This window comes from Netta rufina (genome assembly GCF_964035555.1).
Source record: "Netta rufina genome assembly, chromosome: 7".
In the NCBI taxonomy this organism is placed as follows: domain Eukaryota; kingdom Metazoa; phylum Chordata; class Aves; order Anseriformes; family Anatidae; genus Netta; species Netta rufina.
Window position 1 is genome coordinate 3,850,972 of NC_140130.1, and position 25,853 is coordinate 3,876,824.

General features: G+C 37.6%; 1 long non-coding RNA gene across 1 annotated transcript; it reads left to right on the plus strand.

Annotated features, from left to right (window-relative positions):
• Positions 1–1,012: 1,012 nt before the first annotated feature.
• On the plus strand, positions 1,013–15,066 carry LOC311211379. The gene is made up of 3 exons (XR_014618608.1): positions 1,013–1,103; positions 8,925–8,979; positions 14,803–15,066. It is a non-coding gene; the product is annotated as an uncharacterized lncRNA (long non-coding RNA).
• Positions 15,067–25,853: the final 10,787 nt, after the last annotated feature.

Sequence of the window (25,853 nt, forward strand, 5' to 3'; positions counted from 1 at the left end):
ACTGGGTGCTTGGGAAGTCTGAGAGAGAGAGCGTGTTACTTCAAGGTCAGTGAAGCCCTGCGCTTCAAACACTTAGCGATTTGTAGCATCTCTATTGTAATTCCTTTAATTGTAATTAGTTCCTTACAGTTAACTGTATTTTCCCAAGTTTTCATGTGTTCAGAAGAATCTGGTACCTAAACAATATAATATTTTTTTGAGTTTTTGGAAAAGGCGTCAAGTAAATCTGACATGCTTATGTGTCATTTTTTAGTGTTTGACAGTTGCTTGGCACTTCCAAAATTATGACAAGAAGAATGAACCCTGTATGCAGGGAATGAAGCAGTAACGAACCCACTTTTTGCAATTAGTGGCTTCACATTATCAGCCAAAACCTGCTAGTGCAGAGGATCACAGGGTTATACCATTACAAGCTCTTAGTAAGGCTGAAGGCTCACAGAATCAACAGGGAGAATGAATGTGAACTTTAAGTATAAAATTGTTCAAATGATGTGTGAGTTGTCAGACGTGGCTTGCTGCATATTAATACATCAGTTCTTCTACCCTGATAACTGGTTAAAATAAATACTTCTATTTTAAAGGAATATTATATAACATATAATATTTAGAAGGAAGCTTCTCTATTTGGTATTTAATGGGTGGCATCTGTTGCCAGTGCTGAGTTTACCTCTTACTTAGAAGAATTGCTTTAGAGACCAAGTAATTAGGAAATTTTTATTCATACAAATTTTATTTATTCTATAATGAGAAATCTTCTACAGTTTGTGAATGCTCACAGTTGCCTAACTAAGTTGTTCTTAGATACTTGTTCAAACTTCAAGGTCTATGACTGTAAAACAGTCTTTTGGTACTCCAAGTTTATGCAGTACCCACACAGCTTCTATTTGTTCTTAGTAAACATAAGTTTGTGTTTGTTTGTTTGTTTTTTTTACTTGTAGATTTCAGAGTGTCCTAATGGAAAGTGTTTTTTTTTTTTTTTGTCCTTCTGCAGGGAAGGAAAAAAAGGCACAAACTTAGACTTGGGCAGCACCACAGAACAGGTCACTAGCAGAGCCAGCAATACTGCTGAGTCCTCTTCATTATCAAGCCAGTAGACCATCTAGGTGAGTAAGTACTGACGTTTGATGCCACAAAGATGCAGTATGTTGATATATCTTCTCCTGTCCCAAAGGAGTAGTTCTGCTTATAGAGTAATACTTTAGTCTATGCAGAGAATCTGTCTTAATTTTTATCATGCTCTGCTGACTAGTTAAACAGTTTTTTTACTTGTTAAGTTTATGCTTATATATAGTGGGCTAAGAAAAGGTGAAAAACCTTTGAAATATTGAATGCATTAAAATGGCTAGGTTTGACCACAGTATAATGCTACATATCAGAGAGACCAAATATTAAAAAACATTATTCACCTATGTGCCAAAGGCTTTAAACAATGTTTGCCCCTCTCAAGGCCTTTTATGTCAAATAATATGCTGTTTGTGTAAATCAAATCCTTGGAAAATATGTTCTGGGTTGTAAAAGCTACTGAGCTGGCTGACACAATTTTTGGTTTAGCAAGAATAATTTGTATTACTCTGGCTAGTGCCAGAGCAGGCCAAATAGTTACATACTAACAGCACGTATTTTACAGTAGCCCCATACAGTAAAGGTACTTAATAATTTGCCAGAACCTAAAGGGGGCTACAGGAAAGCTGGAGAGGGACTCTTCATCAGGGAGTGTAGCGACAGAACACAGGAGTAATGGTTTTAAACTAAAAAGGGGTAGATTTAGATTAGATATTCTATGAGGGTGGTGAGTCACTGGCACAGTTTGCGTAGAGAAGCTGTGGCTGCCCCATCCCTGGAAGTGTTCAAGGCCATGCTGGATGGGGTGTTGAGCATCCCGGTCTGGTGGGAGGTGTCCTTGCATGTGGCAGGGGAGTTGGAACTGGACAATCTTTAAGGTCCCTTCCAACCCAAACCATTCTGTAGTTCTACAATTCTATGATCATCTGAGGCAACAAATTAATCCTATTTACTGTGTGCGTTATTTCTTTACATTTCCCCATACCTTCTAGAAGTTAGAAAACCTAGAATCATGGACATATCCCACTGGCAGTATAGTAATGTGACCTTTCTGTAATTGAACGGGCAGGCAGATTCTGTTATATTAATTTTTTTCCTGGTCGTAATAACATGCAATTATCTGTATTTGGCACGATTCCATATACATTGGTTTTTTTTTAATCTCCCACAGTACTTTTCCACTGAAGTAAGCTTCTCTTTCACTGCTAATTAAAGACTTCTGAAACTTTGATTATCAGGAATAATTTTATTTCAGTTTTTTAATTCCAACAGTTTGTGTCCTTCTGGCCTCCCACCCTTTAAGAACATTATTTGTTTGGTAAATGACCGTCATGAGACATAAGATCTGCATTGACATTGATAAAGTAATGTTAGTAGACACAGTACAAGATAAATTAGAGAGTTGTAGGACAGAATTTTTATACTTTTCACTGGTATGCCTGCATTATCATTCTTAATGAGAACTAGATGGGGCTGCCAATAAACACTTGCCGTTCGTAGGTGACTCACCCTGCCACACTTTTCTGTGTGAGTTATTTGTAGATATAAAATTAAACAATGTTTGCAAACTTCAGAAACTTCACATTTGACCATGGAAAGAGTTAGTTACAGACCCCACAGATGTACATTCATTGTCTGCTCTTGTCTTTCAATACCAAGAATAGTTAAAATAACCAGTCAGGAAAAAGGCAAATCCTCCAGTATTTACAATGTGTGATTCAACACTGGATCCCTTCACTGAAGATACGCTGTGCCTTACACAGAATCTCACAGGTGGGTTGCAGAAGTTGTTATGCAAGGTTTTGTGGTCTGTGTTATGCAGGAGGTCAGAGTAGGCTGGCTCAGTAGTTCTGTCCAGCCTCAGACTGAATGAATCTCTTCTATTTGGCCTGGGATATTGGGAATGGTAATAGGTGATGGCAGGGGGAAGTTAAGTAAAGCTGTTGTGAATAAACGGTTTAAAAAAAAAAAAAAAAAGTCTGAACCTGTCTCTTTCAGCAGCACTGAAATTTGTGATTATTAGAGGGGAATTGATACTCTAAAGAAAGGTCGTGTGAGGAAAAAGGAAGACAAGGGGAATAACTCTTGTTTGTTCCCCTCAAGAGCACAATCTGATCATTTAGCAGTTGTAATAAAATAAAGGAAGAAAAAAATCCATAGATCTCTCTTGCCAATGAGACCCTCAAGACAGTAAAACACAGAAGAGCTAGAACTTTAGGGAAAAGAAAGGGCTGTTCCAAAGTAAATCACTGACATTTCGTGGGGGCGGAATCGTGAGTTTAAGAAAGCCAATATAAACAAAATTGAGGAAAAAGAGAAGATGATAGGTGAATGCCTTCTCCTAATAGACCTTGGGAAATATGCCTAGCTGTTCCAATATACCAGAGAGAATTCATTCATTCAGCTTTTAGCTCTGCAAGTTCCTTTAGGGTAATATGAATAGAAATGATAACCCAATTTTAATAAAACAGAATGGAAAAGACAAAAGGGTGACATTTTTAGGAAGATAATAGAGATAAAGACCAATGTTTATTTTACATTAATTTCATTTTAGTGCAGGTTTTTGCAGTCTATCCAATATATTCCCTGCACAGTGCTCATGTTTCAACTTTAAATCATCCTGGAGGAATGGAGCATATTGATGGCAAGCTTCCAGTGGTGTAAACAAATAACTCAGAAACAGCATTTGTCATGTAGCCAGGAAATGTGGCACATGGTATTAGAACATAATTCAGAAGAAGTTAATAATAATAATAACCGAAATCTATCCTTCAGAATTACTCTAGAAGCTTAATGGAGGATAAATGTTATGTATCACAGTAATCAGGCTCCCATTTTGCTGTCAGTTTTTGTATGCAACCATTCAGGTATGGGTGAGAGTGGGTTTGTTGGGACGGAGAAGGGGGAAGGGAATCTAAGTTTCAGAAACTGTTTTATGTAATTTAAGGTATTTTATTCAAGCTAACTTCAAATTGATTTTTAATCTGAAGAGAATCTTTGCAAGTAGGACCCTAATTTCAGTAGTACTTCAGCAGTGACACTGTCTGTTTTTATGGAGTCACTTATATAACTTAGATAAGTGGATTAATAACAAAATAAAAGTCAAATCAGTACATTGAACCCAAAGATAGCCATCTAGCTTGCTATTTGGGATTTAGGGTTGTGTACCCTTTCTATGTTGTGCTTACAGGGCAGTGGATTCCAAAGTTGGATTACCAATTATCCATACCACTTATTGTTTACACTTTTTGTTACTACTTTTTTTTTTTTTTTTTTTTTTTAATGTTTAAGTTACATCTAGGCATGTGCATCTATGATGTCTTGGGGAGGAAGGAAATTTGTCCAATTCTACTTCTAGTGGTTTTCATCAGTCTGCTTTTGTTTGAATCTGCCTTTGCTCTCTATTTTATACTTAGAGCAAGGTATTTGTAAATCTTCATGTATCTAAGGAAGGTCTTGTTTTCCTTTGCAGCTGTGGCTTGTGACCTAGCTGTATTTCAGAATCTTAAGCTTGTCTGTGGAAGTTAGGTGTTATAGAGCTGTCATTTTGGGAAGCTAACAGTGATACTTATGTGATCTCTTAAGTCAGCATGACATCACTGATGATTGTTACTGAAAACTAGGTCAGTTTCTGAGAAATCAGAACAACAGGCAACAAGAGTCAAGGAAAAGGAGGAGAAACTGGGCTTGCGGTTGAAAATTCCATCTTCCTTGTGACCTATCTCCTCACATCTTGGAAACTGTGCTTTCTGTTTCTTTTCCTGGTTAACTGGTAGATTCAGTCAGTCATGGCCCCTGGAGCTGCTTTCAAATCAACAAAGAGCTGACAGTAACATCTGGAATATGAGGAGGAAAAAATACTTCTGACATACCACCTTGTATAACTTTGGATGTGATACCAGTAGTGAAAAAGACTAAAATTTTGAGCGGCAGCTTTTCAGAGCTAAATATGTAACTGCAAATAGCAATACAAGACTCCAGATTTGCATTCATTAGTGTGAGATGCACAAACACATTGTGGACAAAAGCTAGGATAAAGCTCCTTGGGGGGAGGAGGAGGAATCAGAGTAGATGTTGAAGGTGAAACTTTCTGAGAAAGAAGGCATGGGAGCTAGTCTGAATAATCTATTCAGAGGACGCATACAGCAGGAAATTCTACTCACCAAATCCTTGAGTTTCTTTTTGCATTTGTTTGTTGAAAATAGCAGTACAACACATTCTCTACGTGCAGCTCCCAAATCAGAGCAGAAGACAAACATATCTGAGACTACCCGTGGTTTCAAGCCATTCTCATCTCTTCTAGTATCTTCCTTCTCCTTGCAAATCCCTGGCTCCTCTTTATTAAAAGGACGCTCCTTCAGACTTCCTTCCTTTGATACTTACAGACCACGTGCTGTCTCAGCTGCAGGAGGGTGTTAGAAAATCCTTTCTGACAATTGTCAGAAAGACTAGCAACCTCAGAGGTTGTCCTTCTGAAATCATTTCACTTTTTAATGAACATTTTAAGTTAACAGTCTGTTGCTTGCCTGGTCCAATAAAGCAATCTTGTGGCTTTGTCTGTTAAAATTCTGATAGGAGTTCTAGCTTCTGAAGGGGATACGGGGTTTTTTTGTTCAGCTATCCTAACTTCTTTATTAGTGGCAGCTTTTGCCACAGAAAGAAGTCAAGCAGTGTAGATCTTACATTCTCATCAAATGACTAAAACTCTTTGCTGTTTCCTACCACTTCTCATGATCTTCACTGCTAATGTTCACTCTCTTAACTACTAAGGATCCTTTCAGTCCTCATTCCAGCAGGATTAAGAAGGGGCCCTGGCATCAGAGATCTCCACATACAGACTTCCATGGTTATTCTTCAGAGCTGCTCCCTTGATAGACAGCCCCCAGCCTGCACACTCATTGGATGTGCTTCCTTCCCAGCTGAAGGACCTGCATTTGACTTTCCTGAATTTCATAAGATTCCTTTCAACCCATTGCACTGATTGCTACAAATGTATGAGCCTGTGTATAATTCCTACACAGGGGAAAAAAAATATCCTTTATTTGGTGAGTCCTGAACAGCTCAGATATACCTCAGGAGTATTCTAATACAAAATATGAATACTGTTACTCTATTGTCCCACCTTGCTACCCTTATGTATGATTTAAGTAAAAAACATTCTATAAATAAGTGAACGAGGAAAATAATGAAAGAAGAGAGTATGGAACATTAATTTTATGAAATCGGGAATTTATTTAAATTTATTTTAAATCTAAATTCTGAAACGTATCTAGCAACATTGGCAGTTTACTACTAAGTTGCTACTTTTAGAATTTACTCTAGTTCAACCACATCTGATTCTTCTAAACATAGTGTATATTAATAACATTTAAAATGCAGAATGGCCAAGAGAAAGTGTGGGATTACATTTATCCTGTGGAATTCCATTACAAAAATTAAAAACACAGGGAAGAAACAAACTCATTTTCTTTCAGTCATAACCATAACCCAAACAAAAGTTGAGTTTAAAGCAAGTCCCCCTCAATCAACACACAGATAAAAATGGTGTAAAAGCCAAGTTCTCTTCGTAGTCTATCCTTTGTTTTGGCAGCTCCTTTCCAGCCTTATTTCAACTAGACTTCTTGGCTTTTCTCTCAATCTGAAACCTGAGTTCTGACCTCAGTTCCAATCCTTAATGCAAACTGATCTGTTGACCTTTTGTTCTATGTGTGTATGCATGCTCTGTTTGTAAAGAGGGAACCTAGAAAAGAAACTGTCTGAAAACCTTCACGTGACTCTTCATTCATTGCCATCCAGCAGTGCTCTGCCTCTTTGCTTGATATTGCAAAATTAATGCTGAATCTTAATCCATCTGTATACTCGTTCATCTCACTACGAGGTACTATGCACCAATACCCCAACAAGCTCTTGTGATTCAAAAAGTCACTAAGTTTTTCTATGTACTGAAAAATTACCTTAGAAGTTGTGTTGACAGTTCCTATGTTTATTACCACTCAGTAACTACAGAGTGACACGAATCCTGATTAAAGTATGGTTTTGTTCTTTTATGTCTGTGATCTACAAAGCAGTTTCTGCTCTTTCAAAAACCTACAAAAACTGCTGTTAAGATATTTTGCTCTGAAGCTTTAAAAGGAAAGATTCCTGAATCAGGATTACTGAACCCCCGGAAGCTGTAGAAGATGGGAACATCTGACGTAGCCTGCCATGCCAGAATCAGCCTTAGCAGAAAAGCATTGATTTTTCTTGTTCTTCCAAACATAGAGATATTGGAGTTAACTGTGTAAAAAAATCTTAAGGAACAAAGTCTTGGGCAAATAATTTATTTCTCTGAATAATTATTTCGGTTTTAAAACTAATTAATGTTGAGTTCTTTGAAATAATTCTGTATTTACTATTCATGTCTGGGGAAACAATTTCTCTCATATGAATTCTCACAAGTAGCCTGAATGGGATCCAACTGTGAACTACAAAATACGTCTATCAAAATTCCCACTGCTCTTTTTATCTACGCCATTCAGTTAGGAAGAGAATACTACTTAATTTCACGAATAGTTGTAAAGAATCTATTATTCAAGATCATTTCTGAATTTCTTAGGCAAATTAATATTGATTAATCTATTCAAGAACTTTGCACTGTGTGTGAAATTGATCAAATTTATCAAAATGTTCCTTTCAAATTCTTTGCCATGAGAGTGGTGAGGTACTGTCACAGGTTGCCCAAAGAAGTTGTGGACGGCGCCTCCCTGGAAGAGTTCAAGGTCAGGCTGGATGGGGGCCCTGGGCAACCTGGTTGGCTGGGAGATGTCTCTGTCCCCAGGAGGACAGACCAGCTGTGGATCAGGTTGCCCAAGGAGGTTGTGTAGTCTCTATTTGGAGAGGTTTCCAAGATGTGACTGGGTAACACTCTGAGCAACCTGGTCTGGTCCCCTAGGTGAACCTTCCTGACCCTCCTTTGAGCAGGAGATTGGTCTGGAGCTTTTCTGAGGTCCTTCCCAACCCAAACTGTCCTGTGATACCAAGCCATCATTTATTTCTGGCTCAAGACACTTTTTATGGTTTTGCTGAGGATGTGGAATTAGTTTTCAAACTTACAGTACACCAGAAGTATGTAAGCATTTAAGCATGTAGATCACTATGACACTGTCAAACACAGATCAGTTTTTTGAATATTTATCTAACAGTTTGTTCTTCTTTCTTTTTATGCCCTTCTGAATGTTACACAAATCTGTTTATTTCATAGTTTTACACTACAAAGTTTTATACATCTTTACATTGACAACTACAGAAGCTGAAGCTAGTGGGAAAAAAAGAGAAACCCTCTAAACCTTCAAATGTATTCCATTCTTTTTCTGACTGTTTATAAGCATAGCAGTTGGAATTAGCTGTCTGATAAGAGCACCTGAAAATCATTAAGAAATTATTTTTCTTAAAAAAATATATATTTAAGATTAGAGATTTCATTTAGAGAAGTCTGTAATTTACTCCTCAAAAATCAAAATTCAGAGAGAAATAAAGCTAAAAACATGCTTTTAAACTCTGCTTGTTACAACTCCAAATTGTGCTACCGATGCACCTCTGATTTGAAAAAAAATACCAGTTGAAAGGACTGATGTTTAAAGCAGAATTGTGAAGGCAGGAAGGCAATGTGATAAATAGGCTTGCTGTCTGTGTGTCAGACTGCCTTATGTTGTGTATTGTGGAAGCTGTCTTAGACAGCCTTACTCTTTTTCTATTTTCTACTAGAGCAGCCTTGTTTCTTTCTTTTTCTTTTTTTTTGTCCCCTCCCCTTTTTTGCTTTTTTGAGTGTTTATATATGCACCAGTACCTTTTTGTTTATCATAGGCTTTCTATTGAACTTTCAGTTGGGCAGTTGAATATTCGTACGGGTCTTGGAGATTACAGTCTACAGGATTACAGGTACAGTTTTATGGTAATGTGAGTATGATTTTTTCCTTGTACTGGTTGAATTTTCAAAAAGAATTAACTTAACAAACTTCTAGGTTTGAGGGTGTCTCAGCTAGATCTCGTGGTAAGAGTTGTCACATCTGCTGTTTTTTAGCTTGTTTTCTGGTGGTAGTTACTGTTCTCAGAATTCATATCTTCATAAATGGAGATGCACTATTTTTAAGAAGTATTTTAATGCAGCCATATTTCTTTCAGTTGAGACTGTCCAGGAAAATTTTAGCAGCCTTTCCTGAATTTGTTTTTGAACCCAAACATAGTAATTCCAGTATAGTTCCATGAAGTTTTAGTTGTTCTCATAATATGGCTTCTCCTATGGGGAGTCACTGTGTGTGTAACATGTTCCACATCTACTTCACACTAACTGAATACTTTGATTCCCACTTTTACTACTAATTATATGATGTATATCAGAGGGGAGGATGAACCATTCTTAAGATAGATAGATAGGTACTCTTGTTTAAAGTACTTTTCTGTGTGTCTAAGCAAACACAGAGGGCTCTCATACCTCTTCATCATATGAAGCAAATATAATTTGTTTAAACCAATAAACCCAGGTACTTGATATGACCCGAAATCAGTATGAAATCATGTTTTGTAAGATGCTTGCCTGTGAAAATGGTTGGAATTACCATTTATTCATCAGGGTTTCTATTTAATAGTGAAATATTTCCTGAAATACTTGCAGAAAACATATTCATACCTACCAAACAAACACTGGTGTGCAACAGTTCTGATTATTTCCTGACATTGACTTGTAGGATTTAATAACTTTCCGTTGCAAAGAAGTTTCATTTTTGTTTGGAGCTTTTTAGAAATGTTGTCAGCAATTGCATTTTCTTTAGCTCTGAGTTACTGTTATTCTCCCTGTTTTAAGTAGTTACCAAAATATTTTTTAAAACTCTATTAATAGATTTTTGGAGAAACATGCACAATGATCAGCGGCCTTCCAGAAAACTGGCAATTTAGGAACACCCTTTCCTTGGAAGATTTGAGTGTACTGGGTGGTCTGCATTATAAAACAGAAAATAACCTGATGCTGTTTCTATGGGAGGGAGGCGGGGGGGGGGGGGGGGAAATGGATTCAAGGCACTCAGAACTCCAGTGGTGAAACAGAAATAAACATTCCTGTTAAGTAGCCATGAGCAGAAAGCAAGAGTCTTGCAACAAGCCTCATCTCAACACAGCTGAAGACTTTCCTGAGGCAAATAGGTGAGAAAAGGCATGTATGTCAAAATTAATTTGCAAAATTATCTTAGTGTTCACTTAACAGACTGAACAGCTTGTCACTGGAAAAGATGCTATAAGAAAGATTTGCACTACTGCAGGTTAGAAAGAATGCAGAGCAATTTCAGCAAATGGACAAAAGCATTTTAAGGTTTCATTAAAGTTATATGAATGTTAAGTCAGTTAACTATTTTTAATGCTTACGTGGTAGTTTTTGTTTTGTTTTGTGTGTTGTTTTGATGCAGTAAGAAAAAGCATCCTGGAAGGGAAGGGGAGAATGCATGTTCAAAATGTTACCTGTATAGGAGTGGTGGGGATGCCACACACTTGGAGTATTATTTTTCCCTTTCTGCATAACACAAACTTATGCAGAACAGCTCTACAGGTAAAACTAGTCGAAGCATAGCTCAACCTTGTATTGGTGTCCACAGCAAAAACTTTATAAATATGTATTTTAAGTAGTCATGGTAAGATACAGGCCCTGCCAAAGCTGGATTGGATACTGGTGAGGGATATGGGGATGTTCTCCCACACAGATGTTGTACTAAAAACACACACCTCCCATATGTCACTCAGTATTCCATTTTCCAAGCAGTCTCTGAGGATTTAGCATGTGAGGGTGTGTGACTGGCAGATGGAGATTTCAAAATAGAGGGTATAGAGAAGGGTATGTGCTTTATGAGAGACAAGCAAATGTATTTAAGAGCTCTTTTTATTACAGAGGATTTTGAGGGCTGTGGGAATAACCTGAGGTCAAGGGTCTAAATGTGTATTCATACTATGCTTTGCTTGAGGATAGTCTAATCCTATCATCTGTCATTGTTACAGGCAATATGGGCAAGGGGGAAAAGATCTGACTGCTATTTGTAGGAGGTGATACTTGAACTGTGACAGTTACGATGCAGTATGGTCTCAGTGCTAACAACCTACTAGAAAGCAAGTTTGATGTAGAATAGCCAATGTGTGAGAATTTTGAAATTGCAAAGAGAACCCCATGGCCACTGAGACAGCGAGGCACCAATCCGATTTCTCCTCTAGGTAACTCTTTGGGTCAGTTCTCACTGTTTGTGTGAGTTGAAGTGGAATCGTGCATTTAAGTCTCAGAAGTGGGGATGAACATCCTTAAAAATCTTTCTATTGTAAATAGTAACATTTTGGCCGGGGTAAGTATCACAAGTAAATTACCCCAAATTAGCCACAGCTACTCCTAAGTAACACATAGAAAGTTTAGTTTAAAACCATACCAGTTACATAAGTAACTAAAACTTCATGTATTTGGTCAGATTGACACCAAAACTCATGCTGTGAGGAAACTGACCATTACTAGAGAGTGCAAAGATAAGACATGTAATGTCTCACTGCTTGAAGAGTATATTAGCAACAGAACTATATTTTGATTAGGATGATGTTAGTAAATCATTATTAATGCTACATGTAAAAGATTATATTGGTAATTACTTTGATAAATAGGACATACCTCTGTCCACTTGTTTGTCATGTGTTGTCAGTAAGCTCAGTAATCTTTGATTCTGAACCCACTGAAAATCATTTTCTGACCATGTAAAACAGTAACTGCTGAATTTTTCTAACCCTGTCTCTTTAATAATGACTTCTTGAAAGGATGTATTTTGTAATCTGACTAATGGCTTTAAGTGAAGTTTTCTTGCTTTCTTAAATCAGACTTAGAATTAAAGTGATTACAAAATAAGTGTTTGACTTCTTTCAGGATTTCCGTATATATGGATTTATTGCAGCAGTACAATGACCTTGCCTTCATCCACAATGCAAAAAGTCAGCATATCCCATTTCTTGTAGTGAGAGCAATTTATGCAAACTTCATTAGATCTGAACATTCAGAAGTTAAGGATAACATGAAATATCTAAATACCTCGTATCTTTTATTATGCTGTCCAAGCTACTGATACTATTTAGATGCAGAAAGGTTATCTAAAGGAAGTTGTTTCCTTCCATTCTAGTAGATGATTTCTAGATCGCAGGTATATCAAAGTGAAATGGGCAATTATTGTTGAAAGGTTGTGAGAAAGAATTATCAAAAAAAAAATCATCCTCAAATATTTAAAAACAGTAAGAATTTTTTGTTATTGTGGGAATTCTTGTTCCTTTCAGGTTTTGGTCAGTGTTTTTCAAAACCATGCATATTTTTCTTAAAAAAATCTATCTTGATTTTCAAGTCTATTTTCTTTCATGGTGTACTGTGACTCCCCTAATAAACTATCATTTCCGGTGAAGCAAGCAGATTTCATGTAGCAACTTCTCCCTCATAAAGAACAATTGTATTAAAGGTGATGCTAGTGAACCTGAAAATTTGAATTTTATTGTTTGAGCCAAACAGGGATTTGAACCTGATTCTGCTGGCATTCGAGATCACTGGGGTACATGCTGCAGAAAACTTGGAGCTGACTGTCAAGCACTACAGTAACGTACACTACAGTTGGTAGGCCCTCATGAGAGGCAGGAATTGTGAGCAGAGGCACAGCACATCACTAACATGTTAATACTGTTCTGTGCAGATGTACCAGTCAGCACTAGCTTGACCTTCCTGCACTGCCATATACGCTGCAGACATATGCTCAGTTTTGATTTGCTTTTTCAAAGTAAATTCCTAGTGGCTTTGGGTTAGAAAGAGACTTGAAGAAATTGTGAGTGTGGCAGAGACATCTAAATCTGGAATAACAGCTGGATGAGCTGTGACCTGCTTGTCCCGGTCATTTCGGAGTAGTGTTAGCTCAGCTGCAGTGACAATGTCAGCACAACGTAGTATCATTCCTTTCAAAAGAAAATGATATATGAAAGTATCGCAAGTTTGCATGTTGCTTCATTCTGAAACAATAGAGATCTCACAATAGCCTTAGCACTGACCCAGCACAAATTCTGTCTGTTAGGTAAGGCTAGCTGGAAGCTAGTTTATTTAACACTCCCATTCTGTTTAGAATTGGTGATGTTTTTGTATCAAGATGTGTCTGAAATATTTCACACTTGAAATGCTGAGTACGGGCATCTGAGAATACAAAACGGGAACCGTGAGCAGCTAGCGTATATGAATTTGTCCAGATAACACTTGTAACTCTAAGAGTGTAAATGCCTGATACATGTAATAAAAATTTATTATGGCAAAAAAGGCAATTGGCATAGCAGTTCGAGAAAAGAACCAGTAATTAGAGCAAGTTAGATTTCAAAGGTTAGAAATATGTGGGCAGGACAGGAATTAGCAAGAATCTTTAGTCTTTCATGACTAAGACAGTTTTTTCAAAATATTCTTTCTGGGCATCCAAAAGGAGCAGAGTGTTAGAAATCAGCTCAACCAGAAGCTATGGTTTTGATGCAGGAATATTAAGTGAAATTCTGTAGATGACTTGTGAAGGTAAGGCTGAATGTCTTAACTATCTGGTTTTGGCATTAAAATGTCATACATGAAACTATTCACAGCTATTGAAGGTTTGGTTATGAGCTGGATCATACACAGTAAAATTTCAATTAGCTGAGCGTAGTTATAATCTGTGTTGTAGAAGCTATAACAGTACAGTATGGTTTGGGACTGAGAATTGTAGACCTTGATCACTGTAACACAGCTTCTTAATCATACATACTGTAGGTTTTTTATTGAGTTATTAGAAACAACAATAAAAAGGCAAGTTGTTGTAATAGATACACATCATAGAAACTGCTGTGAAATTGAGATGGTTATTACTCATTTGCTGTAGTTAGAGTAGATCATACTGTGATGCTTTGGAAACTGCTTTACCTACAAATCTGCGGTCTTGGCATAAGTGGGGACTGTGCAATTTGATACCACAGCGTAAAAAACAAAGCTCTAGTAGGAATGCATCACTTAGTGGCATTTTATATCTTGGCTGACATTTTTCTTTTTTCCCCAGCAAAAGTTAGTGGATTGAAATTTCTCAGTGAATAACTGATACTGTTTTCCATAGTCATTCATAACTGAACAATATGAAAGTTACGGTATGTGACAGTGGATTCTTTCAAGAGTTATCAGTAGACAAACTAAAGAGATAAGTAAAGGTTTGTTCAGAGGCTCCTGTGAGCCATATCCAATACCTGTTTTTTTACTCAGAGGGTAGTGAGGCACTGGCACAGGCTGCCCAGAGAAGCTGTGGCTCCCCCATCCCTGGGGGTGTTCAAGGCCAGGCTAGATGAGGCTTTGGGCAGTTTGGGGTATTGGGAGGTGTCCCTGCCCATGGCAGGAAGGTTGGATTTAGACAGGCTTTAAAGTCCCTTCCAACCCAAACCATTCTATGAATATTGAAACAGAACAAAGGGGCATTGCCTTTATTTTTACTTTTTTTAAATGCTGACCTTTAGGAACTTTCCCTATATTTAGGAAATAATAGCTTGCAGCTGATGCATAGCAAATATTTGGGATAAGAATTCGTTTTCTGTGTACTGCAGAATATCTGCAGCACCTGAGATATTGCTATGGGTAGCAGCCAATCCTGAGGTACCTCTGAAAGACAGGCAGTCTCCTTCTTCCAGTCTAATGTGGCATCTTTCTCTCCCACCTGTGCTTGAAAGCCAACAGGAACCACCTGTGTCACATGCATAGCCTATCCAGCAGCAGGGATGTTGTCCTGGAGGACTTCTGGAGAAATTGTGATAGAAGAGGCCTAACAGTGTGCTTGGCACAGGGAGAAGAGTACTCTGCATCTTACAAGTCCTTCCCCTGAGGACATTCTCCCAGCACAACAGAAGCCAGTATAGAGTAAGATGGAGAGCCATGAGCACAGTGTTGCAGGTGGTACTTGAACTGCCTGTGGAATTCCCTCATTGTGATAAAAAGGAAGGAGTGACCCCTGTTGCAAGTCTGGGTATTTTGGACTGGGACTGGAAGAGCAAACGTGAGCCTATGGAAAACAAGGTAAGAGAACTGGGGGGGAAAGATATAACCATTGAGGGTGCAAAAATGTGAAGTGGCCCAAAAATGGTTTTGAACTTTTGTGAGGATGTATTTGAAACTCCTAATGAGATACATGGGAGCCTTTCCTTTGCAGCTGTAGTAGGATTATTCCTGATCAGAGAGAAACGAGTAATAAAAACGGCTTTGTCTGCATAATTGTTTACAGTAAGGATGTTTGATGATTCTGCTGCAGCAGACACATCATGTCGCTTTACACTGACCAGCAGGACTAGCAAAAATGTATAAATGGCTCGGTCTTCAAAATAGGACTATAATCAAAGTTTGCAATTTATTAAAGGAATAGAGGTAAGCAAACAGCGCTGGGTGCGCCGGGAGTCTCTGCTCCACCAAGACGCACACCACTTACATCAAGCAGCTGATTTCTATGCTCCTAAGCTAATACATATTCATTACTACTTCTAAAAAAACAGGTTTATTATAATTTTTTTCCGGAATCCAAACCCTCCTACTGGAGCATGCGTATCAGTCTCCAGTGGTGTTTCTGGGGGTCTCTCGTGCTGAAGGCTCATAGTCTTCCTCCCTCTTGTCCTTCTCCTTTGTCCAACTTGGCTGTATGTCAGAGACTTGTGCAATGTCCCCTGCAAGCTTTGTCTTTTAGTTGTTCTTCAGCTCTCCCTGTCTCCTTAATCTCCTGGCCAGATATCAGAGACTTGCATAGTGTCCCATGCAATACTCATGATAGTTAGCAGTTATTCTGAAACCCCCTCAGATATCAGAGACTTCAAGGAAAAGCCTACAAATACATTTCCCTTCAAGCTCTCTATCAACACGAATTGCTAAAACATTCCTTTGCAAGATACAAGAATTATATACGTTAACCACTCTGTTTTTCTTTGACTTGTGGTTATACAAGGGTATGTAAGACAGAAGGTCGCATTCGTCATACCATGCGGCCCTAGCATTGTTCCATACTGACACGAATCAGATGAACATATCTCACAGTATGGTTCTAACTTTAGTAACTGCTGCCACTAGGCAAGGGACAGCAAGAACCCTGGCATCTCTGAAGGTAAGCACATTGCAAGTCTTTGTAGGAATCTGTTGCTAATGCTTCACTGTACAGAAACACCATACAGCAGGAAATTTGGGATGTTGTATGTCTATGCAGGACACTTGTATTTGGAACCAGATAAAAGACTGTAGTTCTCTTTCATGTGTGGTGTGGGTGTGTTTTTTTTGTTTGTTTTTTCCATCTCCCTTTTGGGCTAGAACGATACTTTTTGCCTTTAGAAAGAAAGAGTCTCTCCTATAAAATGCTCCTAATATTAGTCACTTCTGTACAGTTCTGTTTGCAGAAAATACCCTATCAAATTGTTCTGCCTTAACTCCTTGAAAGCTACAGGTAGCACTGCTGGAGAGAGATTGGGCTCAGAATACAGCTTTGGTCAGTAAAACAGTCTCTCAAGGATTTCTTCTGGCACAGAGTACACCTTTGTTATAGGCTGTTGGACCCCTACCTGAAATGCAAGGATGTGTAATAGAGGTTGGGTGGAACCAGGAGATTAATATAACATAGTAATACTAATTACAACTTAATGTTCTTATGTGCTCAATATGACTTAATGTTCTTAATGTTCTATATGCTTATGTGTGTGTGCGCTCAACATGTACCACCTGCTTTTCCCCTCACACACATGAGGCCTAGGCTTGTAGATAGACATCTGCAAGATTCAGAAGGATATGTAAATCTCTGTTAAAATGGGCTCTTGGATTAGTTATCAAACACTGCTGTGCAGATTTTAGTAGTAAGTCATAGTTGTATTCAACTAAAACTACATTCAGAAGCATAAAAGGTGCCAATACTCTCAGATAACTGTTTCTGTTGTAAAAGCTATGGCTGTGCTGGAAGTTTTATATTAGTCTTAGAGATACTCTATTTTCTGTTCTCTTCCACACCTTAGTGGTTTCTGAAATGAGTGGTCCAGTATGCCCTATGTTCATGTATTAATAGGTGGAAAAATAGTACAGATACTGAGCAATCATCTTAACTTTGTCTTACTGTGTCTTTACTTTGACATCTTCAAGTTTTGTAGTGTTCTGTCTTTTTGATGTTGTATGTATCAGTGGTTGGAAATGATATTCCTAAAACTGGCACTTAGTTAAGAGCTTAAAGGCTAGCTGGAATTATCTTAGACTATATTATGGCCACAATAAACCTTAATTTTTATATAAAGAATTAAATTATATATTTTAATTTTTTATCTAGTAAAAAAGATGTTTGTGGTTCAAAAAGAAATTCATATTCCAAAATAACTCCTTCCATCAGGATTTAGTTATGTAATCAAGACAAGATAAAGCAAACACTTCCAAAGATGTGCATTTATTACAGATTATATTGCTTTGTTACGTAAAATAACTAGTAAAATTTCCCAAACTAGCAATAATAATTTTGGCACTGAAAAAGAGAGAAGTGATCAGGAGGGATAGCATTTTACTGTGTTGAAAACAAGTAAGATTGGAAAGAGGCTACCGGAGGAAGAAATACTAAAAATAAATGAAGCAGCATGGAGATGTTTTCATATTTTTCTCAATAAAAGTAGAAGATGGACAGCTGACAGTTGACCCTATAGAGCTAAGAAAAAGATGTGTCCTAAGCATAACTAGAGGAAAAAAAAATCTTAACAGATTGAGTAGGTTAATAATTTATATGAACTCCTTTTCAGAACCTCAGTTGCTATCACAGGGTCAAGTCAAGACTTCGTGCCACAAATGAAGTGTTTAATGATTTTATTTTATTTATTTTTTTTATGATACCCTTACCCTCTCTGTAAAAATCTGTAAGAAATGTCTGAAAGATTTTACTGATGTATCTAAATTTAGGAGACAACAGGACAATATCACCATTTTTTGAATTGGTAAGAAAGTGGATTTTTTCCTTTAGTGGTACAGAAAACAATTACTTGCTTACACAATTTCATTTTCAAGAAAATTGTATTTCATTAATTGTCTGTTTTAATAGACATTGTGTTCATCCAACTTCTATATAAAGCTCTGAAAAAGCTTAAATCCAATCTAAGCTATGATTTCTAGATTCCTGATTACTAGTACAAGTATGATAAACTTCCATATATATTTTATTCTTCAAAATAACATATTTTTTCACAGTTAGTTCAATAGTTAGGGTGAAACAGCATCTGAAATACTAAGTATACTGCCTCACAGATTGTCCTTTCTTTTATACATAACAGGACCGCTAGAAAGTTCCATTTGTCTTTCATCAGTTAATTACCAATAGTACAACTGTGTTTAGTCCCCATCTTGAAATATCCCTGCATTTAGCAAAGGGAGCATTACCATTCTTACCAGACTATTTTCCTACACACAAGATGCTTGTGATCAAATGAAGAATATATAGCAACAACATAGTGTATTACTTTCCTCATGGAGTTAAATCCCCAAAGAAGTACTGAGGGGTGAATTTCATTTCATGGTAGTAAGCAAGGATGTACAATGCCAAAGGAGAATAGAATCTTTCCTGATTTTTCAGTATTACGCTTACCTTTGTTTTTTAGATGTAGATTAGGAGCTGGAAGATGCGCTCCTAAACTACTTTCTTCCAGTTGATGGTTAGTTCATTGAAAAATGCCTTCTAGGGGGTGGCATCCCTGCCTATGGCAAAGGGGTTAGAAGTAGGTGATCTTCAGGATCCCTTCCAACTCAAGCCATTCAGCTTGGTCAGCCTAACTTAGGAGGCAGTAATGAGTAGGAAGGGGGTTAGGGTAGGAATAAAGGTAAAACCTCTTTAAAATAGTATTACAAAGCTAACTCTTCCTTGAACTCACAACTGAATGAGGCAATGAGAAGCAATAGAAGCATGGTCCAGCCTGTAGCCTTAGTAAATGGCATTAGCAATAGCTAGGGAAGGTCAAAACTCCAGGTAATTATTTTCTTCCTAATGTGCCTAAGTATTCAGCTGGTGAATAGCATCAACCTTCAGACTTCTACCAAATTACTAATTAAATGCCTTCTATGCAACATAATTAATACAAAATTGCAAAATCAGTTGAATTTTATTAGTGCCTACAAAACTGTGTCTTAACGCTGTATTAAAGCAGCATTTACTCTACCTGCCATTCAGTCATTTGCCATTTTATTTTATTTTTAGTCTTTCCTGGTCTCTTCCATTTTGTTATATTTTCCTAACATCCATTTGATTAAAGCTGAAGTTTAAAAGCTTGAAAATATTAATGGTGTATTTTTGTTTTTAATTTAAGCCATGTGGCAATTTGAATTTTGGTTCATACTACTGAAGACAAACAAATTATCATTAGCGGAAGCAAGTGTTTTCAATGTTGTTTGAGTTTGTTTTAATCTGTCACATTCAGGGACTTTCCCAGTGCTTTCTGAAGGAGAGAAATCTGCAGATGAATACCTGTCCCTGTGGTTTCTGCCAAGAAGGTAGAAGACTTGAGAAATGTAGTATCTGTAATGATGAGTAGAGACAGCAAAGAAAAGTAGGTGAGACAGGAAGGAGAGTTTTCCAGGATTGTTAAACTACAGTGGAGCTGTAGTGTCGCTAGCTAGCTGAGATTTCAAACTGATGCTTGTTCCCAGCTGGCATGTGGAGAATACAAGCAGTGTGTCTGTGTGAGCCAGGCTCCAAGGTCCGGCTGTTAAGATAGGTAAGAAACTAGAGGCCTGACCTGTTTGATTTAAGAAAAAAAATAATATATAGAAGCTGTCGTTCCCTATTGTTCTTCATGTTTTGTAGGGAGGTTTCTCTAGTGCAAGAGAAGAAGTCTGTATCCCTGGGATGAACATAACATGTTGACTGGCAAGATGCATCTTCTAAAGCATTTCTTTGCTCCCATCCTCTTTATTTTTATTGCTCAAAGCTTCACTAGCATTCCTCGAAATTTTCTTTTTCCTAGAATGCTAGTGACTTATCTCTGAATGCACTTGCTTATAATTTTCTCCTTTTCTTCTTCAGAAACCTTGTAACCTGGTACCATTTTTCTTCCAAGTCCCTTCCAAACCATTCTCACAGATCTGTTGCTCTGGAATCATCACTACTATCACTCACCAGTACAAATCCTTCATTTTTTCCTTGCAAGCACTTGGGTAGTACCCATTCTCATGAAATTCTGTAATTTTCAGCTATTTCCCTGTTTCTGTCTCCACTGTTAATTCTACGGTGTTTCTTGGTACACTATACCTTGAGAAGTGAGATATTTTTTATGTAAACAAACTAAAAATTAATAAGCTTACTGATAAGTGAATAAATACCAGACATTTTACATACATACTCAGTGTTTCAAGGAGTTGAACAAAAGCAAGTAAATTGTCTTTAATTGCCAGAAGCCAGATAGTGAGCTGCAATAAACATAGCTTCACTGTTGTCATGATGTTTTGTTTCCTTACACATTCCTGTCTCTTGATGCTTTTTAATCCATCATGGAAGAAGGAACAGCAAAAGGAGAGGAGTTGGTAGCACAGGATCTAGGACAAATACCTTGGAGTGAACTGTCTGTGAAACATTCCTTTCTTCAACATTGATACTTCTCTCTTGGTCATAGACAAAAATAATTGTAGACATTGGCTGTGTATTTTATTGCTGAAGTGCTTAATGAGACACTGGACTTAAAAATGGAAAACAAATAGTCCTCACTTGAAAAGCATGTCTAGCAGTTAATGTAGCAGTTACATTTTTATCAGATGTCTTCCATGTCCAACCCTGTGAAGCTGCTGATAAAATTTGAGTAAAAAGTGCATTTTTCTGTCTACAGATTTCTCTTCCTGTTTAATTTTGGTTTTGAAATTTGTATTTTGGTTTGGGGAAAAGATGAAAGCAGAAGGACAGTTAGCTTCAGCAAGAGATGCATAAAGACGCTTTAGATGGGAGTGAGTGTAACAACATTTAGATTTTTTGTGAATGCACAGTACGCTTCAGGGAAGATAGGTTTTAATGGTGAGCCAAAAAACTATTATTAAAATTATGCTGTCATTTATTATTTTTTTTTTTGAAATGTCTTGCAAGTGCTGTGGGTTGTTTTCTGGATGAGTGATGAAGTGTTTTGAAACCATTCATATGATACATGAGTAAGAGCAAATAGCCAAGATATGTATGTGCAAGGCTCTTAATAAGCATGTAGAGCTTATTTTCAGAGCAGTCTGTTCTGAATTCATCAGTTGTTTGGATCTTAGTTATAATTGAGAATATTTGAAATAGAAATGTAATGCTAGTCTTTATGGGAGGCCTTTTGAAGTGTTTTTCTTAAATTTCTATTTTCAGTTCCGGGATGCGAAAGGGTTGCTAAATTTATAGAAACATCGTCTAAGTCAGGAAGTACCTAGGCCAAAAGTAGGTAGGTAGAAGAGTTTTCTAATTTAAAATCTAACGGGGCTTGAGAACTTTTACCTTAAAATTACTTACTGCGACTCTTAGAGGTAGAATATTATCTCTCATGACCTTTGTCTGACATAACATTGCTTTTCTTGTGTTAAAGTTTTATTTTCAGTTTGCAGCTTGTAGTGTCGGAGGAGGTTGGGTCACTTCTGTAGCCCATGTTTTGTAAGCTTTATTATAAAAACAGGTCCTTGAGGGGCCCAACAGCTTGAAATATGTACCTGCCCAAGTAGAAGGAGGGAACTCACTGTGATGTTTTTTAAACAGATGTGTTCTGATTTTATTTTCAACCTTGATTTGTTGGCACTTTGCAGCCTCACCCACTCAACTGACCTACTAAAATACATACTGAATTTCTGTCAAATTCATGGAATTGGGAGTATTTTGTCAGCAGTTCTAAAAGTTACAGCATTTTACACAGCAACATGGAAGTTAGAATTTGGTCATGCAGTTTTGCTTAGGTGTACCTTTCATTGCTTTGTATGTCCTCTCCTCCTCTTTGGTAGTAAAATAAGCGCAATTCACGAGAGCAGGAAGTTATTCCTATGCACTGGGCTAGCCATCAAATCTTAAGTTTTCTCATTTAAATAGTCATCTTGTTTGGTTTTTATCTTGATAAAAGCTAGCTTTAGAGTTGGGAAGGCTTTGTTGGTTTACAGTGAGCGCGCTTCCCTGATGCATGTTCATTTTAGAGAGTAAACATTCAGATCAGACTGTCTTGTATGTTTATACAGTGCATTTCCTGCTTTAACATTGGGGTCTGTGTAAATATTCAAGAATATAGCTTGTTCTTTATATAGGGTCTTGGAATGCTTTGTGTAAAGGTTAATGAAGTCCTTTTCTCAACACATGTGAGAGTGGATGTTAGCTGGATTTTAAGGTTCTGAATCAGAGGAGGTATACATTAAACAGCTCACACACAGTTGCACATTAATTCTGTGGCACATCTAGGAGTATTTGGCTCTCAAGATAACTATAAAGCTTTACTTTCAGTGCTGAACAGTTTGTTATACATAAATATTAGCAAGTGCAGTTGATACTTATTTAAAAACTTTTTTATTAACAATAGTAGATTTTGCAGTTAAATATTCCAAATAAACCTAAAAGGATAAGGCTGCTTAAGCTCCAGAATAGAAAAGATGGTTTTTGCATACCTGTTTTTATTTTAGTATTAATGCTGTGAAGGAGAAAATATAGGTGTTTTCCATCCACTGTAGTTTATGAGCATTGATCAGTGTAGATAGGGGACACTGAAAGGCTTGTAAAAAAAAGTTCAGTTGTTCATTGGCCTGACATCCTGAGAAGCCAAGCCTCGGATTCTGCTTTGAATTTAGGAATAAAATTTAACTTTGGGATCAATCTATGATAGACTGTTTTCAGAACTTCCATGCCTCTTAGCAGGCAATATTGGGCATCGAGTCATACGTATGTATAGCAAAGGTTGAATCAGTCAGAGGTTTACGATAATGTCTGGGTATGTAGGCATATGAAGAGAAAGGATAGGATATCTGCATTTCACCATAATGACTGCAGTCCTCAACCATACATTAAATATTCTAATGCATGCACATATGTGTGTGCATGGATAAATAGATGGGCATAGGTGGTTTTCCTCACTGAGTAACAGACTTTCTGCTACTTCTGGTTCCTGTGGAAACTAGCAAGAATGTGTGGATTCATCCTATGCATACACCACACTCAGGTTTAAAGAGCCATGGCATCTGCAGCACAGGAAATGGGAATAATGTTTGCTGTACTTCAGTGTTCAAAATTGTAATCTGCTGTGCAAGAAATTGGATGCCTATAACTTTTCTTAGTAATTAAAAAAATCAGCAGAGTAGGAGAGGTCCAGCCTTTGGAAACAAAGTTTTTGGTGTTGTTTGCACTGCTAAAAAATGTCTGTATGTATAGAGATGGATTTGCATGAGATTTCATTCTGATTTTGCAAAATATAATCAGCTGAAAAAAAATGAGATGGGGGAGCCAGAGGGAACCAACAAAGAATACATTGGTTTGTTCTAGTCACAAAATGTTTGGGTTTTGTTACGTGGAGAACCTGTACCAATGCAAACATTAAGGCATTAAATCCTTAAGTGGTAGTTGATCAAGTGTTCTAGGGAATTAAACTTGGTATTTAAGCACCTGAAAAGTAATTAGGCTGTTCTAGGCAGTAATTTTTGCTGATGTGCCAAAATCTTCTACCAGATTGAGAATATATTTTATTTGACTAAGGCTAGCTTAGCATTGAGAAGTAGTAAAGAAAAACATTGAAGAACTTGATTCGATCTAAGTGTAACTGTAGAATTAATGACTTTGTTGAGAGGTTTTAAACAATTGCTGAGAGTAAATGGAAAGCTCAAGCCATTAGAAAAATCAGACTGCTCCAGGCAGAAGTTAGAAGCATAAACATTTTTGTGGGTAAGAATTGGATTTTTGCTCGTGTCTGAGAAGTCAGTAAGAAATGCAACTTCTGCTTCTTTTATGGGAAGACACATTTGCTGGTTTTCTGTGCTATTTCCTCAACAGCTTTAGCTCTTACAGAGTTGAATGAAATCTTGTAGTCCTGTTGTAGGGCTAAAATGTCTCTAGTTTTGAGCTTGCATTGCTTGTGTCCACCTGTGCTGTGAATTTGTCAACAAACTGCATATCCCAAAGAGCCTCTTGATTTTCTTCTATATGTGTTCTTTTTGCTATAAAACACTTATTTCACATTTTTATTTTCATTCTGCCAACTGCCACCCAGAAGACATACCATGATTGCAATATCCTTGAGGGATTGTTATGTGAGAATATATGAGTAAAAGGATGAGAATCATTGTTCTCCTTAGAATATTTTTTCTTTAAATGCTTGCAGTTCTGGATTGTCAGAAACAGATGTTACAGTAGGAGGGACAAAAGAAAATTTGTTTTGGAAGAGCAGGTGTTTAAAAAAAATAAACAGTTTATACAGCTTATCACATTTCCTTCATTCTAAAAAACTAAAAGAAATCTTCTCTACTGTTTCTGTTGATTTTCATTTATAGATGTTTATTCTGATGCTTGCTCTTTTGTCTCACACCTGTCTTGTCACATTTGTTTGTTTTAATTTTATGGGATTGAGAAACTGTTCTTGTCTGCTTTTCTTACCGGATTAACCAAGTACCATGTTGCAGGATAGTTAAGGAATGTGGTTTTCGTTTGGAATAATTATCAGATTGCATCCATTCTTGGTTGAAGGAAAAAGTAAGCTTATCATATTGCATATAAATTGCTTGTAGCATAAAATCTTATTCCCTGTGTATTTCCTGTTTTAGATATTTCTTCTGTTGCTACTTTAAGGCCAACGGCATCCTGGCTTGTATCAGGAACAGCGTGACCAGCAGGGCGAGGGAGGTGATCGTCCCCCTGTACTCAGCTCTGGTGAGGCCGCACCTCGAGTACTGTGTTCAGTTTTGGGCCCCTCGCTACAAGAAGGACATCGAGGTGCTTGAGCGGGTGCAGAGAAGGGCGACGAAGCTAGTGAGGGGCCTGGAGAACAAGTCCTACGAGGAGCGGCTGAGGGAGCTGGGCTTGTTCAGCCTGGAGAAGAGGAGGCTCAGGGGTGACCTTATCGCTCTCTATAGGTACCTCAAGGGAGGCTGTAGCGAGGTGGGGGTTGGCCTGTTCTCCCACGTGCCTGGTGACAGGACGAGGGGGAATGGGCTTAAGTTGAGCCAGGGGAGTTTTAGGTTAGATGTTAGGAAGAATTTCTTCACTGAAAGGGTTGTTAGACATTGGAACAGGCTGCCCAGGGAAGTGGTGGAGTCACCATCCCTGGAAGTCTTCAAAAGACGTTTAGATGTAGAGCTTAGGGATATGGTTTAGTGGAGGGCTGTTAGCGTTAGGTTGGAGGTTGGACTCGATGACCTTGAGGTCTCTTCCAACCTAGAAATTCTGTGATTCTGTGATTCTGTGATTTAATACAGCTGTACCTCCTAGACAGTAATCAGGATCCACTACAGCTTCCTTTGCACCCATAATTTGCTCGCCTTGTTGAACATCTTGCCATTGAGATAATAAAATTATTCTTAGTATTGTACTTTCATAACTGCCCTGTGCTGACTTCTCTCTGGCCCCAAATGAAGTGTATGTTTAAAACCAGTAGTATGAGAGCAGGCCCACAGAATTTAATGAGGCTATTAACATACTTGAATCTAGATAATTGCTTAAATATGTTCCTGAATGCAGAACTAACAAAATAAAGGGACAATATTAATAGGTCATTAAGAAGTAGTTAACCTGTATTTTCTTTTGCCCTTGAGACCTATGGTCACGATAGCACAT